Source organism: Microcaecilia unicolor, chromosome 3 (genome assembly GCF_901765095.1).
Source record: "Microcaecilia unicolor chromosome 3, aMicUni1.1, whole genome shotgun sequence".
Taxonomy (NCBI): domain Eukaryota; kingdom Metazoa; phylum Chordata; class Amphibia; order Gymnophiona; family Siphonopidae; genus Microcaecilia; species Microcaecilia unicolor.
This window is the reverse complement of record NC_044033.1, coordinates 397,328,587-397,347,364: the sequence shown is the minus strand read 5'-3', so window position 1 is coordinate 397,347,364 and position 18,778 is coordinate 397,328,587. Positions and strand designations below refer to the sequence as shown.

Genomic DNA, 18,778 nt, shown 5'->3' with positions numbered 1-18,778 from the left:
GAGAGCCTTAACAGGGGTACACCTCTTAGGCTAGGAGCAAATGTCGTTCTCTCACACCGAAAACCACTCTGCACTCCAGGAGTTTTATTTAACACAAAATTACTTTATTGGAACTTCTGCAACCAGCAGTTAAAACATTTCTGAACTCTTTATGTATATTGTACACCTGAGACCATCGGTGATAATCTCAGCCACCTCACTTCGGGGTCCTTTTACCAAGCTGCAGGGAAAAAGGGCCCTGTGCTGGCAGGGGGGCCGTTTTCCCACGTGCCAGAGTCCTTTACCGCAGCGGGTAAAAAGACCCCAGGCACACATGGCCATGTGGTAAGAGAACTCATACTGCATGGCCATGTGACGGGGAACCCTTACCGCCACTCGCCGAGGTGGTGATAAGGGCTCCCATGCTAACCCGGTAGTAACCGGGCAGCGCGTGGTGAAGGCAGATTACTGACGGGTTATCACCACACAAGCCATTTCCGGGGGTTTTCTTTTCCCTCCGGAAATGGCGTGCTCAGGGCGGGACTACTGCCGATGGCCACGTTGAGCTGGCGGTGGTCCCGAAAGAGCGGAGCAGTAAGCCCACGTTGGGCTTATTGCCGCTCTGTAAAAGGTCCCCTTAATTCTTTTGAGTATGTCAGTGTTGTACATATTTACATACGCTCCTGTCCTTTATGCATCCCATTGTGCCAGCAATAAACCCATGGCTGCTCCGGTTATTCCTGATACAGTGATGCACCTCGCAGGACTGTACCCCAGCCTTGAACAGGCTTTCCCTGCTCTGGTTCCTGCCTTCAGGCTGTATTCCCCTTGCCCACCTGAATCTCTGTCTGGTTCTCAGTTGCCACTTATAAGGGCAGCAACTACTCATTTACTCTGCCTGAATTTATTTCTTTCACTCCAGGGATCCCTCAATGCTCCCAAGAGTGGTGGCGGGGGTACAGGCAACCAAAGAGCTCATGTACCTCAGTCCAATCCCTTTTATTATTTTCCAACTCCACCCCTGCTGTCACTCACCACAGGGAACCACTTTATCTCTGCAACTCTCCGCCAACCCCTCCTCTGGTCAGGCCTCCCAGTCTCACACTCCAGCCCACTGGCAGGGATCTCCCTCCCCCCAGGGCTTCTGGAAAAATCTATTACTGCTGTCTTAGTATGACCCATATCATGGGGTATTATATACTTATAACCTATTTACTATTAGAAATATTTTAATATATTTCAGTAAAAAAGCACTTAGCTTTATCTGAAGTTAGTGGCTATGTGCTGTACGGACTGAACGCCAACATGGTCTGTTTCAACATGCTGCGTTTTTATACTGAACAGTGGTTTGTGAAGACGCTGAGGCAGTCTTTAGGACCAGCCCTGACGCAGCATGTTGAAACATGGACCATGTTGGCGTGGGTCCGGGTCCATAAAGCACATAGCTTATCTGAAGCTTATCTGAAGTTGCTGGCTAAGTTCTTTTTTTGATTGAAATGCATTAAAATATTTCTAAAGGTAAATAGGTTGTAAGTATAAAAATAAATATTATTGAGACCGATGAGAAAGTTGTGTTTTGTGTGAAAGAAGTCACTGCTGAGGTCTGAAGATTACACTTCTTTAAGATAGATTGGTGCTGGGTTGTTTTGAACTAGTGTTGTGTGGCCCCCACCATTAAGTTTAGGACTGAACAAAGTGATTCATTGTTATGAGAATACGCATAAAACCTCGGGCATAAATTTGAAGTTTACTTTTATATTAAACATTACATATACGAGAGAGAAAAAAAATTGTGAGTCTTAGCTGGGAAGTGCCTTTAATGTATCTTAGTGAAAAAGTAAAAATGCTTTGAATGGAAGTATGCTTTGGAACTGATGGTTGATGGAGTTGGTGTGAGAGATTTCCTCTCTTATAGGAAACCTGGTATATTTTTTTGAGGCCTTTTAACAATATTTTCTTTGGTATGCATGTGCTATTTTTTGAATAGAAATGGAAATTTCAAAATTCATAAAGCCTTGGGGGATTTTAAGTGTTTTGATCTGGTAACTGGAGAATTGGAGTTTTGTATTTCCTTTGCATTGTTATGGGATCCAGACCAATAGTGCCCATTTCTCCCTCAACAGCTGGTTGCTGTTAATTTTCTGTACACCTTTGTCATTCAGCAAGAGGCTTTTTTCAGGGGGAGAGTTAATCAAAGTTTACCTTATTAGAACCATTGCTTCAGTTTCGCTCTGTTTTTCTTGTTGAAAATCCTGGGATATTTTTACAGCTAATTCTCGAGCAGTCATGGCAGTGCAGCAAAACTGCAGCAAATCCTCACTAAACCCCTTCTCCCATTATTTATTTATTTATTTATTTATTTATTGCATTTGTACCCCACATTATCCCACCTTTTTGCAGGCTCAATGTGGCTTACAGAGTAAGGTTATGATAAAGTCAGTACATGATTTAAATACAGTTGATCATAAGCTGAGGTAAGAGAGGTGGTAGATGGGCTGATGTTGGGTAGGTTGTATGAGAAATGTTTTAGGTGTGTTTGGGTGATTTGGGGGATGAGTTGTATCATTGAGGGAGGTTATTGTAAGCTTTGTTAAAGAGGTGTGTTTTCAGAGCTTTGCGGAAACTGGTTAGATTGTTCATGGTTTTCAGGGTTTTGGGTAGCGCATTCCAAAACTGTGTGCTTTTGTATGCAAAGGTTGTAGCATAAGCTTGTTTGTACTTCACTCCTTTGCAGCTGGGGAAATTCAGGTTTTGGAATTAGTGAAGCATAGGCCAGGTTTGCTTGATGTGTGCCTAGCTGTCATTAAATACTGTGTGCTGGCACTGCTATGGGATGTAACTTTGGTCATGAAATGTAAAACTGCTTACTTTTCCGACTGGAGTGGTAGCGCTAGAGTAACAGTGGTTCAAACATGGGACTTGCAGGTTCACATCTGGCAGTGGCATGATTAAATCTGCACTCCTCCTTCCAAGGTAAAGTATATGAGAAGCGGTTGCAGCTAGGTTGTCTGTAATATTTATGCTTTTATACAGCACTTTATTTTTATATCACTTAAATTAGGGCTAGATTTACTAAACCTGCATTAATACATGCTATTGCACTTTATCATGTGTTACTGTAATGAACATTGCATGCAGGCCTCATTATTGTCAGTGGGGCCTCTTCACTAACAATGTGCATTTTAAATGCATTAAAAATTATTTGAATGGAACTATGCTTTGGAACTGATGATTGATAGATTTAGTATGAGAGATTTCCTTTTTATAAGAAACGTGGAGGGGCATAATCGAACAGAAACGCCTATCTCCATGGGCGTTTATCTCCGAGAACGGGTCCGTGAAGGGGCGGGGCGGATCGTATTTTTTAAAAGAAAAAGACGCCCATGTTTTATTCGTCAAGGTGTGAGCTGGGCGTTTTTGCTTTTCAGCGATAATGGAAAATGAAATCGCCCAGCTCAAAAACGAATAAATCCAAGACATTTATTCGTGGGAGGGGCCAGGATTCATAGTGCACTGGTCCCCCTCACATGCCAGGACACCAACCGGGCACCCTAGGGGGCACTTTTACAAAACCAAAAAAACAGGTAAAAGAGCTCCCAGGTGCATAGCACCCTTCCCTTGGGTGTTGAGCCCCCCAAATCCCCCTCAAAACCCACTGCCCACAAGTCTACACCATTACTATAGCCCTAAGAGGTGAAGGGGGGCACCTACATGTGGGTACAGTGGGTTTGGGGGGGTTGGACGACTAGTAGCATTAAGCAGCACAATTGTAACAGGTAGGGGGGGATGGGCCTGGGTCCACCTGCCTGACGTCCACTGCACCCCCTAACAACTGCTCCAGGGACCTGCATACTGCTGCTTGGGAGGAGGGTATGACATTTGAGGGTGAAAGTAAAAAGTTGTGAAACATCATTTGTTGTGGTGGGAGGGGGTTAGTGACCACTGGGGGAGTCAGGGGAGGTCATCCCCGACTCCCTCTGGGGGTCATCTGGTCATTTAGGGCACTTTTGGGGGCCTTATTCGTGAAAAAACAGGGTCCAGGAAAAGTGTCCTAAATTCTAGCTCAAAACTGTTCCATTATCGGCGAAGGGCGCCCATCTCTGTTCGCCCGATAACCACGCCCCAGTTCCGCCTTCACCACGCCTCCGACACGCCCCCGTCAACTTTGTCCGCACCCGCGACGGAGTGCAGTTGCAAGCGTCCAAAGTTCGGCTTTCGATTATACCGCTTTATTTGTTTTTGTGAGAAGAACGCCCATCTCCCGATTTAGGTCGGAACTTGGGCGTTTTTCTCGTTCGATTATAAGCTGGCTAGTATATTGGTGCATTAATGCAGATTAGTAAATCTAGCCCTTAATATATCATTTTTTCATTCTAAATTTCCACCTGAAATGAGCTGAAACAGTTTTGCTTGCAGAATCTAAAACAACAACCTTAAATCCACTAAAGTAATGCTTGTGGCTGCAGCCTAAGGAACTAAAAGTAATACTAGTAAAGCTGATACGATATATTTTTGTAGAACATTTTTTTACACTGAAAAATAAGGATGCCTTGATATTGAATGATTTTGGGGGATCATGAAAGAGGAAGCAAAGGTGACCAAAAATGTAGAGTCAAGAACTGGTTTCCAATTAATGGCCCCTTCTGATCCTTAGCTTGTTTTAATAGATGTTAGCATGTGCTCCTGCCTCCATATCATAGGACTGTAATGAGCTATGGCAGCAGATCGCACGCACTAAGCATTAGTAAAGAAGGACCCTGACATTTTGTAAATGAATAAACAGAGAAATGTTGCCACCAGTCCGAGTTTGAAAGTCATAGTGCTCATAATGGGGCTTAGCTGTGGTTGGGCCTGAGTCAGCCTGGGCCCCTCCACTTTTGCCTCAGGCACTCCCTTCCTCGCCCCCCCTCCCCCAGCGCTGCCAATTGAAGAAATCCAGAGCCTACCCTAAATTAGCTGTACAGTGCAGTGAAATGTTCAGAGTTAGCTGCAGTGCTTTGAGCTGCTGTTTGCTGTATTGTGAGCATGTCTAAAAGAGAATTTGTGAGAGAAGTTCTAGCAGGTTAGCACTAGCTCATGCTAAATAGGCTGGCAGTATTGCCGCTATCTGCTGACTTCTTCATTGCATTGCCTGGCTGACTTGGGATGGGCTCTGGATTTCTTTGGTTGTTGGAAGTTGTGGATCCCTACCAGCTAAGCTATTTTATATTTAATTTTGGTGGGAGGGTGGGGAATGAGAGAGGGAACAAGAGAAGGTAGAGGAAATGGGGTTCTTGGTGCCTCCATATTAACCATTGTTCCCCCCCCCCAAAAAAAAAAAAAAAAAAATTCTGGCTACACAGCTGGCTCATAATGCTAATTACAATTTGGTTCCCGAAGACAGGATTGTTGAATGCAAAAAAAAAAATAGTTTGCGAGAGCACCTTACCAGGACTTTCCCAGGTGAAATCTGGGTAGTTATGAGATCTAAGGTCTAGATTTACTAAAGCATGCATTAAACGCGTGCTAGTTACTGCTTGTTCTATTTTATGCAGTGAGACCTATTTACTAATGCTCATTAATTGTGCACTCTAATAAATCTAGCCCATAGTTACCACGCAGTTAAACAAACGCAATTTATTATTATTATTTTTTTTTTAGAGAAGTCAGTTTCTTGTGATTCCTGCTTCTGTGATTATAGTAAATAAGCACACAAGGACAGACGTTTGATCGAGTTTGTGTTCCTTTAAGGGAACCAGGGTTTGCACATTGTCAGCTGTGTGTCCCATTGACGAGAGAGAAGGATAGCCTGCACATATTTTCTCACAAAGAACCAATGAAAATGCTGCATAATTCAGTATTTACAAGAAATGTTGTATTGAGGAGGAGGAGGTTGTTACCATAATTTTTGATTGATTTATAATCTAGTGTAAGATTATACATTAGGTTGTAGTTTAGTTTCGGGGTTTTTTGTTTGTTTTTTTTAATAAGAATTTTCAAATGTACATTTCAACTAGAGAGTTGCACGGGGACAGAAATCTTACCCATCCCCACCCGTCCCCGCTGGAATCTTAACCGTCCCCACCCGTCCCCGCTAGAATCTTAACCGTCCCCGTAAAAATTTAACCCATCCCCACCCATCCCCGTAAGAATGTAATGGTACATAAAAGAAAATTCCAGTCAGCTCCCTCAGTCTCTCTCTGGATTTGAGCCACAGCACTGTAGACAAGGAAGGAACGGAAGTTGGAAGTTGGAACACTCTGGTGCGCACATGTAAGACTTGTCTCCGATTCACTTGCACTGTGTGCTGAGAGGTCGCCACATGCACGCGCCAGTAGGTCAGGTGACATCTGATTCTCATGCCTGTGTCAGAGCTGAGGTCTGTGCACCAGCCTGGTAGCAAAGAGGATTAATAGTAACATAGTAAGTGACAGCAAATAGACCTGAACGGTCCATCCACTCTGCCAATAGTCACACTCATGATCAATTCATCATTAAATCAACGAGTGTGATATTATATACTTGATTATGGCCTTTCTTTCGTGTTTCTGGAACAAAGACCACAGAAGTCTATCTGGCCCTATCCTTATGTTCCAACTACTGGAGTTGCCATTGAAGCCCACTCCAGTCTATTCGTCTTCTCATTTGTGGGACACAGACCGTAAAAGTCTGTCCAACACTGTCCTCATGTTCTAGCCACTGAAGTTGCTGTCTAAGCCCTTTCCAGCCCATCCTAAACCAGATTGCCATGTATGAGACACAGACCATATAAGTCTGCCAGGTATCAGCCCTAGTTCATCACAGCCAGAGTCGCCATCTGAGCGTCACTTGACACATCCACACACATGCAGCCATTTAAGGTTAGGTTTTATTTAACTTCCATTTTCTAATTAGAGATCTTCTGTGTTCATCCCACGCCTTTTTGAATTTCGTCATCATTTGTGACTCTACCACCTCCTTAATGGAAGACTTTCCACATTTGTGCTGTTAAAGCAGGGAAGAAGAAGAGGAGGAGAAGACAGCACTCAAAGAAATTGGTATTCAGTAGATGAGGCTGGTGCAGGTGCAGCTTACACTTCTACGAGAAGACTGCAGAACTGCTTCCATCCCCGCGGGAACCCCGCAGGAACTGCCTCCGTCCCCGCGGGAATCCCGCGATCCCCGTTCCCGTGCAGCTCTCTAATTTCAACATTATTATTTATTTATTTTATTTGTTGCATTTGTATCCCACATTTTCCCACCTATTTACAGGCTCAATGTGGCTTACAATTTCCGTCATGACTTATGCCATGTCAGAGTACAGATACAATTGGTAATATATATAGAAACATGGATTATGAACCAAGATAAGGAATACAAAAACCAGCAAATTTACCTTCTTATTAATAAGAAAATATAACCTTCTAGCCCACATCATGAGAAAAGAAACTATAAGAAATCATCCAATTAGAATTAAATAACAAAATCAAACACTGGCTTTATCCTAATAACTCCATTAATGACCATTATTTCTCATGACCTTTTAGGAAATTCTCCAACTGCATAGCATCTCAAAAAATAAACTCCTTTCCTTGGTAAGTGATTAAATATTCACAAGGATATTTTAGGAGAAATGTAGCCCCCAAGTCCACCACCTAAGGTTTCAGGCCTAAAAAAAGCCCTACATCTCAGCTATGTGGCCTTGGAGACATCTGGAATAATAATAATTTTTTGACCACAAAATTTTTATCTGTCTTAGAAAACTAACTCTTCAACACAAGAAACTTATCATTTTCATTAAGAATGTAACTAAAAGTGAAGCCCTCGAGGAAATAATATCCTAGGTATCTTCCAGAAATGCAGTAAGGTTAACACTAGAAGCCTCTAATTGATCTGCTTCTTGATGGTCAAGGTGAGCCTTTTTTCTTATAGGCAAATAATAACAATTATTAACTTGGAAAGTTTCTGAATTAGTAAACCCCAGTATCTCCTTTGAGATATTTCCAAAATAATATCTCAGGAGATAACAAATAAGTTGAGGGAAAATTCAGGAACCTCAAATTGCAGGCCCTTCAAGCATTCTCTGCCATTTCAAACTGAGAATGTACCACATGAAAATCCTTTAAAAAGGATGCTGAAGTAACCTGTAATGTGGCTTCTTGATACTATGAACCAGAAACTTGCTTATCTAAGACTAAATTAGAATCGACATTTCTAACTTCTGTACCACTTGCTCAAAAAAGAGAATTGTCTGAGATACAACTGGCTTCAACAACCCATCTGAGAATTCAAAGTCCACAAGTCTTTTAATGTCACTTAATTGGTTAAATCCTCTGAACAGACCTCCCCACTCAGGGACCTCAAACCAGCAGTTCAGGAGAAAATCATCTTTTTGGGGACAAGGTGAAGGAGGTCACAGATCTCTTTTAGAAGCATTCTGACACCATTAAGACCCTCTTTCGACAGCCTCCTGCATCCACCGCCTTTCGGAGGTTTTTGGCTGGGTCTAGAAAGGGTATAGGTTTACTCCTCCTTCCCAACAGGCCCAACCCCAGCACTCTTGCCCTCGCCAGCATTGCACCCAGAAGACCCAGCCAGCTCGCCAGTCAAAGTAAGTGACGTAGAACATAGCTGTCATCCTAGTAACCATTCCGGATGGCCTGCCGGTAGGTGAAAGGCTGAATTTTTTTCCAAGCAAGGTAGCCTTTTGTAATCTCCAACCGGTGGATTCGCAAAATTTTCTGTCAAAGTTACGCACTCCATTGGCGAAAACTTCTTCCAAATTGCACGCCGAGAGCATCTTATCTCGGCTCTCTGCTCAAGAAGGTACTTGCAGAGAAACACTCTGCCCTTCTACAGGCCAAAATGGTTGAACCTGTTAACCAGGGGAAGAAGGAAAGGGATTCTATTTCATGTACTTCCTTGTGACAAGAAAATGGGGGGACCACATCCCATTCTAGACTTCAGGGACCTGAACAAGTATCTGGTCAAAGAAAAGTTCGGGTTTATTTCCCTGGGCACTCTTCTCCCCATGATTCAGGTGAACGATTGGCTATGCTATCTGGACTTAAAGGATGCCTATTCTCACATTCAGATACTTCCTGTGGCTGGGAAGTATCTCAGCTTTCGTGTGAGGAAACACCACATCCAGTACCACATCCTGCCATTTGGCCTCATGTCAGCTCCCAGGGTCTTTACCAAGTGTCTAAGGTAGATGCAGCATCATGTTTCCCTACCTGGATGACTGGCTGATCAAGAGCACATCAAAGGAATGTTCTCAGGGAGTCCATGTAGAGAACTATTTGGGTGTTGATGCTACTAGGGTTTGTGATGAACTACCCCAAGTGCCACCTCCAACCAGTATAGCTATTGGAATTCATAGGAGCTCTGCTGGACACAGTGCAGGCTCAGGCCTACCTGCCACAGGCAAGGGCGCATGCTCTCATTGCCATTGTCGTTCAGGTCTGTAGCAGCCAGCAGGTCACAGCTCGATAGATGTTAGGCCATATGGCTTCCAATGTCCTTGTCACACCCACGGCATGCCTCCATTTGCAGGGCACCCAGTGGACTCTAGCTTCCCAGTGGTCCCAGGCCAAGGGGAGCTTAGCAGATTTCATCCAGATCACACCCCCAGTTGGTTCACGCTTTGCTTTGGTGGACAATTTGATCCAGTTTGACCCTGGGACTACCGTTCCAAATGAATCCGCCTCAGAAAGCATTGACCATGGAAGTATCCATTCTAGGGTGGGGAGCCCATGTAGATGGTCTTCACATCCATGGGGTTTGGTCCGCCCAGGAGATCTCATTGCACATCAACCTCCTGGAGCTCCGAGCAATTTGGAATGCTGTGAAGGCTTTCAAAGATCAGTTGTTAAACCAAATTATCCTAATTCAGACAATCAGGTTGCCATGTATTATGTGAACAAGCAGTGAGGTACGGGTTCCTACCCTTTGTGTCAGGAAGCAGTCGGAATGTGGACTTGGGCCACCAATCATGGCATGGTGCTTCGAGCCATATATCTGGTGGGGAAATTGAACAACCAGACAGGCTGAGCAGGGTTATGCAACTGCAGGAGTAGTCTCTGAACATGGATCGCATGGTACACTAGTGGCAGATGCCTTTCTCCATTGGGAAACAGGTCTTCTGTATGTCCACTGGGAAACAGGTCTTCCTCTGATAGAGAAGACTTTGCTGAAACTCAGGCAGTACCGGGGGGGCTGTGATTCTCATAATTTCTTTCTGGCCGAGGCAGATGTGCCTCCAAAGAAACATGGAGATTGGAGTGTTTTCTGACCCTTATCACTCAGAACGAGGGGTCTCTTCTTCATCCCAGTCTCCAGTCCCTGGCTTTCAAGGCCTGGATGTTGATGGCATAGAATTTGCCTCTTGCAGCTGCCAGAGGTTATCTCCATGATCTTGCTGGCTTCCACTAAGCGGAGTTACTCGTTTAAATGGAGGAAGTTTGCCATTTGGTCTGAAAGTAAGGCCATAGAGCTTCTCTCTTGCTCTACACAAAAACTGATTGAGTACCTCCTGCACCTCTCCAAGTCTGGTTTGAAAACCAACAATGTAAAGGTTCACCTTGGTGCAATCGGTGCTTTTCATCACCGTGTGGAAGGTAAAACCATCTAGCCACAAAGAGGCACCTTCTGCAGTGACCTGTTGTAAAATTTTCCTCTAAATGTTTAATAGAATTGATTTGGCTACACTAGCTTATGACTCCGGAGAGCTGCAGTCTTGGTAGGAGGAAGGGGAGATGAGATGGAAAAGTTTCAAGAATGGTGGTGTGATAGATGCAGGAGGAGACTGAAAATGAAAAGAAATGCTTTCTGAAAGAGCATGTTTACAGACAGGACTTTCAAACATGCGTGTAGCATTAATTGTGCACAATACTTTGTGTGTACCACCAGTAAAATTTGGTGGTGGCATCTCCTTGCATGGACAGCTCAGGGACCAAGAAGGAGAAAAGCAGTGTGCTGCAAGCAGAAGGGTGTACTGCTGTTCCTTGTCTCTCTGTGCTGAAGGCTTGGCGGCCAGAGTCTGCCTCCCAGTAATGCCTGCTGAAAAGATATCTGATCCCCTAGATCAGAGGTTCTCAACCTAGTCCTCGGGGCACACCCAGTCAGTTAGGGTTTTCAGGAGACCCCGGCTAGGTGTGCCCTGAGGACTGGGTTAAAAACCTCTGCCCTAGATTATCCTTTTAACGTGTCCTCCCTCTCCCCTCCCCCCCCCCCGAATGGCTCAAGGTCCTACCCTCTCCTAGTCTAGCATCTTGTATTCCCCCCAAAACCCCTGCTGTCGCCACCCTACCTTTTCCCGGGCCCGAGGCTCAATAAAATGAGTCAATGTACTACTTCCCTGGGTTTCTGCAGCCCAAGTGGCATGATTCTGCATGTATCAGCATAACTGTTATCTGCCATACTGTAGCCCGTTCCTCAAGCTTTACCAGGTCCATCCTCATTTATCAAGAAATTCTGTGGCTAACTATATACAATACCAATGTCTGCCTTTGTGGATGGTAGCAAATCTTTCCCGCTAGCCCTTCCACAATCGGGCTTTCGAAAGTTTTTCAGTACGGAAACAATATTAGGAGCATTACTAGCGGAGGGAAGACCCCTCTTAGGCAGAGGACAAAGAGCAATTATTTTGCAATTGACTTATCTAGTGCTTTCAATTTAGTGGAACATAAACTGGTTTTAAGCATTTTTGGATTGCCTAGGAATACGTGGCAATGTCTTGGCTTGGCTAGAGGGCTTTCTTACCACAAGGAATTATAGTGAAATTTAAAGGTAGTCATTCTGAGTCTTGGTGTGCAAGTGGGGGAGTGCTGCAGGGCTCTCTCCCTTATCGCCAACTTTGTTTAATATCTTGATATCATCTCTTGGTTCAATAATGAGTTCAACTGGATTTAAGATCTTCAGCTATTCTGATGGTATAAGTCTTGCTACCAGCTGCTTGTACAACAGGTGCTACAACAGATAGAATAAAGGAATGTATTTCACTCCTAGGAATGTGAGTTTAATACAAATGCTCTGAAACTTAATAAAGATAAAAACCAAATTTCTTTTTTGGGGTCATTTAAATGACATACAGAATAGTAATATGTTACAACCAGCTGGTCAGCACTTTGTATTTGAGTATAATATAAAGATTTTGGGTTTTACTTTATCCTTATCTTTAACGTTAAGAGTCCCAGGTGAATGCTGTAGTTAAAAAGTCTTTTTTTTTCTGATAAAAAAAGCTTAGGAAAACTTAAAATATGTTTGATATTTATACTTTCAGACTTGTAGTTCAGAGTTTAATTTTATCTGTTTTAAATTATAGTAATGGTGTTTATGCTGGATGTTAAAGAAAATTGATGAAAAGAATTCAAATGGTACAAAACACTGCAGCACATTTGATTTATTCTGCCCATAGAAGTGATAGTGTCCCCTTTGTTGATAGACCTTCATTGGCTGCCAATGGAGGCGTAAGTTTTCTTTAAGGTGTGTATATTAGTATTTAAAATCCACTGTAGTTTTCAGCTAGTCTCTTTTATCAAGCACCTGCCATTTGGAATTCTATCCGTTTAGGCAATAAAAAAATTTAACATTTTGCTCTATTTAGGTCACGTGGAGGGGCATGGGTGTCTATCTCCGAGAACGGGTACGTGAAGGGGCGGGACAGACCGTATTTTCCAAAAAGATGGGCGTCCATCTTTTTTTCGATAATACAGTTTGTGCCCGGCAAATGCATCGGATTTGTGCAGATTTGAGCTGGGCGGTTTCGTTTTTCACCGATAATGGAAACCGAAGGCGCCCATCTCAATAACGAACAAATCCAAGGCATTTGGTCGTGAGAGGGGCCAGGATTCATAGTGCACTGGTCCCCCTCACATGCCAGGACACCAACCGGGCACCCTAGGGGGCACTTGTAACAATTAAAAAAAAATTTAAAATACCTCCCAAGTCCATAGCTCCCTTCCCTTGGGTGCTGAGCCCCCCAAAACCCACTGCCCACAACTCTGCACCATTACCATAGCACTTATGGCTGAAGGGGTGCACCTAGATGTGGGTACAGTGGGTTTTGGTGGCGGTTTGGAGTGCTCCCATTACCACCACAAGTGTAACAGGTAGGGGGGGATGGGCCTGTGTCCACCTGGCTGAAGTCCACTGCACCCACTAACAACTGCTCCAGGGACCTGCATACTGCTGTGATGGAGCTGGGTATGGCATTTGAGGCTGGCATACAGGCTGGCCAAAAAAGTTGTTAAAGTTGGGGTTTTTTTGGTGGGAGGGAGTTAGTGACTACTGGGGGAGTCAGGAGTGGTCATCCCCGATTCCCTCTGGTGGTCATCCTTTTCATTTAGGGCACTTTTTTGGGACTTGTTCATGGAAAAAAAAGGGTCCCAAAAAAGTGACCAAAATTCTCGCTAAAATCGCCCATTTTTTTTCTATTATCGGCCGATAAACACGCCCCAGTCCCGCCTTCACCACACCTCCGACACGCCCCGTCAACTTTGTCCATTCCCACGACAGATTGCAGTTGGAGGCGCTCAAAATCGGCTTTCGATTATACTGATTTGGGTGCCCACGGGAGAAAGGCGCCCATCTCCCGATTTGGGACGGAATATGGGCGCCTTTCTCTTTCGAAAATGAGCTGGATAGTGCAGTGTGTCAGCTCCAAAATTTTCTACAAAAGCACGGTCTCAGATGAAAAGTGGTTCCCTGGCTGGAAAGCAGCTCAAAACGTCTTTAATGTTTATTTTCTTTAGCAGTTTCTTTCTGCAAAAGTTTCTTCTCTATAGACAAAACAACATTTTTCCTCTTTCCACTGGCAAAAAAATTGATGCCATGCTGAAAAACAGCAAGGTCTCGGCTAGAAACTTTTTCAACAGTTCCCTCGCCGCAAAAGCGGGGTCCCAGGTCCAAAAATTGCTGCCATTCTCTGAAAGCCAAGGTCTCAGGTTAAAAGATTTTCAGTGGTTCCCTCAATGCACAAGCGAGGTCCAGATCCAAAAATTCAAGTCTAGAAGCATGGGCTCCAATCACAAACAGGAAGAGAAGCCATGCGCTTTTTAACTCGGATGAGGGGTGCATGAAGCGCTGCACAACAAGTTTCCTTTACAGAGAAGCACGATCTTAGATCAAAAAACAGCTTCCTTGCAGCGTATGAACCCAGAAAACAGGAAGAGAAGCTGTGCGTTTCTTAATAGCAATGCAGTGATGTCAGCAGGAGGTCTGTAGGATATGCCAGATGGTCAGATTAGTGGAGGTTGGATAATCGAGACTCTACTGTATATATTTAAGGTATCTACCACTGTGCTTACTAATCTTTGTGGCTGTGACCCTATTATTGAGGCCACAGAAAGCACATGACCTCCAGAGATGCTACCTTTTAATCTGTCTTGCTGCTCCTGGCCCTCTTATAATGTCATCCCCACCTTCTGTGGAGCCTATGCAGGCCTAATTATATAGAGCAAGCTTGACAAGAAGTATGGACCAGTTGGGGAGGGGGAGATGGAGTTTCACCCACTCAGGTCATGACTCTAAATGTGGGTTTTACAACTTCATTTAATTAAGTGAAATGTACACTAACCAATGAATTAAGGAGCCCCAAATCAAGTTAGCATGCAATAAAAATTCCCTATTAAAACAAATGTGTGAAACTGGCTGAAAAGAAAAATCTAAAAATCCAGAAGACTTTCGGGCTTATTTTTGAAAGAGAAGGACGCCCATCTTTCAACATAAATCGAAAGATGGACGTCCTTCTCACAGGGTCGTCCAAATCGGTATAATCGAAAGCCGATTTTGGACATCCCCAACTGCTTTCCGTCGCAAGGACGGCCAAAGTTCAAGGGGCATATCGGAGGCGTAGCGAAGGCGGGACTTGGGCGAGCCTAACACTAGGACGTCCTCGACCCATAATGGAAAAAAAAAAAGGACGCCCCTGACGAGCACTTGGATGACTTTACCTGGTCATGTTTTTCTCACGACCAAGGCACAAAAAGGTGCCCAAAATGACCAGATGACCACTGGAGGGAATCGGGGATAACCTCCCCTTACTCCCACAGTGGTCACTAACCCCCTCTCACCCTCAAAAAATATCTTTCAAAATATTATTTGTCAGCCTCTATGCCAGCCTCAGATGTCATACTCAGGTCCATGACAGCAGTATGCAGGTCCCTGGAGCAGTTTTAGTGGGTGTAGTGCACTTCAGGCAAGCGGACCCAGTCCCCCCCCCCCCACCACCTGTTACGTTTGTGGAGGACACAGCGAGCCCTCCAAAACCCACCACAAACCCACTGTACCCACATCTAGGTGCCCCCCCTTCACCCGTAACGGCAATGGTAGTGGTGTACAGTTGTGGGTAGTGGGTTTTTGGGGGCCCAGCACACAAAGTAAGGTAGCTATGTACCTGGGAGCAATTTCTGAAGTCCACAGCAGTGCCCCCTAGGGTGCCCGGTTGGTGTCCTGGTATGTCAAGGGGACCAGTGCACTAGAAATGCTGGCTCCTCCCACGACCAAAGGGCTTGCATTTGGTCATTTCTGAGATGGATGTTCTTGGTTTCCATTATTGCCAAAAATCAGAAACTACCAAGTCTAGGGATGTCCATCTCTAAAGACGACCAAAATTTCAAGATTTGGACGTCCCTGACCGTATTATCAAAACGAAAGATGGACGTCCATCTTGTTTCGATGGTACTGGTTTCACTGCCCCTGCATCGGGACGTTTTGCGAGGACGTCCTCATCGAAACTTGGACGTCCCTTTCAGTTATGCCCCTCTTTGTGAAAATGTACAAATACTAATTGAATTTTCTATGCCTTTGAACATCCCTAACATTTGTTCTTAAGCCTCTATACTTCTGTACCTTATCCATATACTGTAGGATGCATGGCCTCTAGAATCGGTACAGGACTCCAAATGTCTCACCAGAGATTCTAGCAGAAACCTTCACTTTTTTTCCCACCCTACTGGTCATTCTTTTTTTCTAAACGGATCCAGAAGAAACTGCAGAAATCTGTGTTAAATAATTGGGAAGAAACGCTTAACAAAATGCTATAGAAATCATTATCAAAAAGAGGATGGCTGGCCTGTAGAACAACTCTATTTCAGACATACAGTCGGCAGATTGAAGTGTAATGCACATACAATTATGCCTGTTGTTTGAATGCCGGGATCCCACAGTGACTCGGTTGCCTGCAGCATGAAGCGAGTGAGTAATTATTCTACACTGTTTCCCATGTCCTTGTGTACTGGTCAACAGGAATTTGAGTTTGGAGGAAAAATCATGACGTGTGGCAGACCGTGCTCGTTTGTGGATTTGCCTGTGGAGACAACCATTGATTGTGATAAGAGCCCAAGATGTCTCTGGGCATAAATGGAAAAATTCCAGTTTAAGAAAATATTTATTTTTCATCCCCTGCAGATTTGATTTACCCAGTTTTCAGGTTACATTCTGAGTAGAAATGTTCAGTGTTGACTGTATGGCTTTTACTATGGGTTCATCTGTAGTAGAGAAGTCATTTCTACCCTTCGTGCTCTTCTCGGCTCTGACTAGTAATACTCATTATGTCTCTGCAGTTATCCTCTTTGTGCTAACCTGTGAAAACTGTTGATTTACAAGAAGAAGAAAGAGATCCTCATTTGTTGAAAGCACTTCAAGAGGTGAGCGGGATGATGTAGGAAAAGAGAGATAGATAATATTCCCCATATTTATCACCTTCTGCACTTGAGCAATCATACACAGCTACTTCTGAGGTTGTGGTCTGGTTTTACTTTTGGTTAGGTCTGCTGCAAGTGGTACAGGTGGCCTAGGCAACCCCTTCACTACTACTACTACTACTACTTAACATTTCTAGAGCGCTACTAGGGTTACGCAGCGCTGTACAATTTAACAAAGAGAGACAGTCCCTGCTCAAAGAGCTTACAATCTAATAGACAAGTGAACGGTCGGTCCGATAGGGGCAGTCAAATTGGGGCAGTCTGGATTCACTGAACGGTAAGGGTTAGGTGCCGAACGCAGCATTACTTCAGTCTTACTTTCCCTCCCCCCCCCCCCCCCCCCCCCACGACATACAAAATGGTCTACCAGGCCCCTAGTTCTATTCCCTCCTGAGATTTTCCTAATTAAACTTGATGATCACCCTTTATCTATGGCATGTATCTATAAACATACATAATGACAGCAATTTCCAGAAGCCATTTATCTTGGTAAGTGGGTTATTTGAAAATTTAATAAATAGAAACCTAAAATTGCCTGGCCTTCTTGTAGGTTAAAGTATGCTGTGCTGTTTTTGAGTTTGTGTGGCTGTCGATGCCTGTTCATTTTTTCGCTGCAGCTCCTCTTTGCTGTGTCCCCCCCCCCCCCCCCCCCCCAAAAAAAAAAAGAAGCTACTACCCTAGGCTACCACCTAGTTTGCCTAATGGTTAAGCCGGCTTTGCCTCTGGTGGCCAAGATGCTTCTGTTAATTGTAAAAGTGGGCTTCACTAGGACAGATTGAGGCTTAGCTGTGAAATATGCAGCTAGCTGCAGCAAGCTTTTATAATTGCTTGGCTGTGCTTTCAGAGGTCACTGGCATTAAGGGAGCTGTCTAAGCTGCTGATGCTCTAATTGATAGCTGCTGATTCAGAAAGTTGTGATTGTCTACTTGGACAAGAAAGAAGATTGTTTGTGTGAAACAAATTAGCAAGTTCTGCAAACCTTTTTTTCCCTTGTAGATTATTTCAAACAAGTTTCCCAAGCAGGGCTTATTTTTGGGGGGGGGGGGGGGGGGGGGGGGATTTAGCTTGCACCTTTTTCAGTAGTAGCTCAAGGTGAGTTACATTCAGGTACACTAGGTATTTCCCAAATTTCCAATCCACAAAGCATTATTGCAACTTTAACCCAGTTTTTCCACAGGTTTTACTAGCTGAGCAGGGCTCAACTGGTTTCAGCACGGGTGTTAACTCTGTGGAAACCATTACCACAGACTGCATTAAAATGTATGTTAAGGCGGTCATTAGGTATTCCTTGGCCATGCTAAAAAAAAGTTTCTCACACATGTACGTGGGGAACGTTTTGCCAGTTCTGGGACAGCGAGTCTAATAGCACCCCTTCTCTCCCTCCAACCCGACTACTCTGTACTGAATTGATTCCTGACTCGGCTACCCCCCCTCCTCAGATATTAAAAAAAATACTCTGGTGGGCTAGTGGCCCCCCTCCCTTGAGTGTTTCTTCCTTTTTATGGTAAACTGGCACCATCTGGTGGATCCCAAGATGCCACCATTTTGAAGATGACATTGACTGAGGCATGAGTGAGTCAGCATCACTGCTGCCTCGCTTGGGGTGATGGGGTAGGTAGGGGGCCTACTAGACTATTGGGGGATGTTTTTTGGGACAAGGGAGGGAGGAGGCCGGGGGCGGGATACTTTTTTTATATATATATTAGGGGAGGTTAGTCATGCGGTGTCAGGGTGGGTGCCTCTAAATATCATGGATATGTTTCAGGGGAGGCGGGAAGGGTTTGGTGGGGATAAGGGACTGATGGCTGCCACAGCATGCTTGGGTTTGTTTTGTTTGTTTGAGTTTTTTTTAATGTCAACCCTTTCTATCAGTGCCTGAGCCAACGACTGCTCAGGTACTAACAGGAAAGTTGACATTTAGCAGTGAGCCGCAGATTACTGCTGCAGTTTTAATGCAGCACTGATTTACATGCTCATTGATTACAGCATGCCACAGCATTTTTGTGGCACTAATTTACTTTGAGCATCAGAATTTCAACTGGGATTCTCTGGTTTTCAGCCTGGTTCTCTAACCACTAGACTATATCATCCAAGTCAAGAATGATGGGAATGGCCAGAATTCATTTTGCTACATA

General features: G+C 44.3%; 1 protein-coding gene across 5 annotated transcripts in view; it reads left to right on the top strand.

The window, feature by feature from the left end:
* Positions 1–18,778, top strand: part of PAQR8 (progestin and adipoQ receptor family member 8) — a 73,341-nt gene that overhangs the window by 11,256 nt on the left and 43,307 nt on the right. For 4 of the 5 annotated variants that reach the window (XR_003941636.1, XR_003941635.1, XM_030198731.1 and 1 more), the window contains one exon: positions 16,503–16,586. The exons of the other annotated variant lie outside the window; for it this stretch is intronic. The gene's annotated coding sequence lies outside the window, so the exon portion shown is untranslated. The remainder of the gene's footprint in view (positions 1–16,502; positions 16,587–18,778) is intronic. 5 annotated transcript variants of the gene reach the window in all.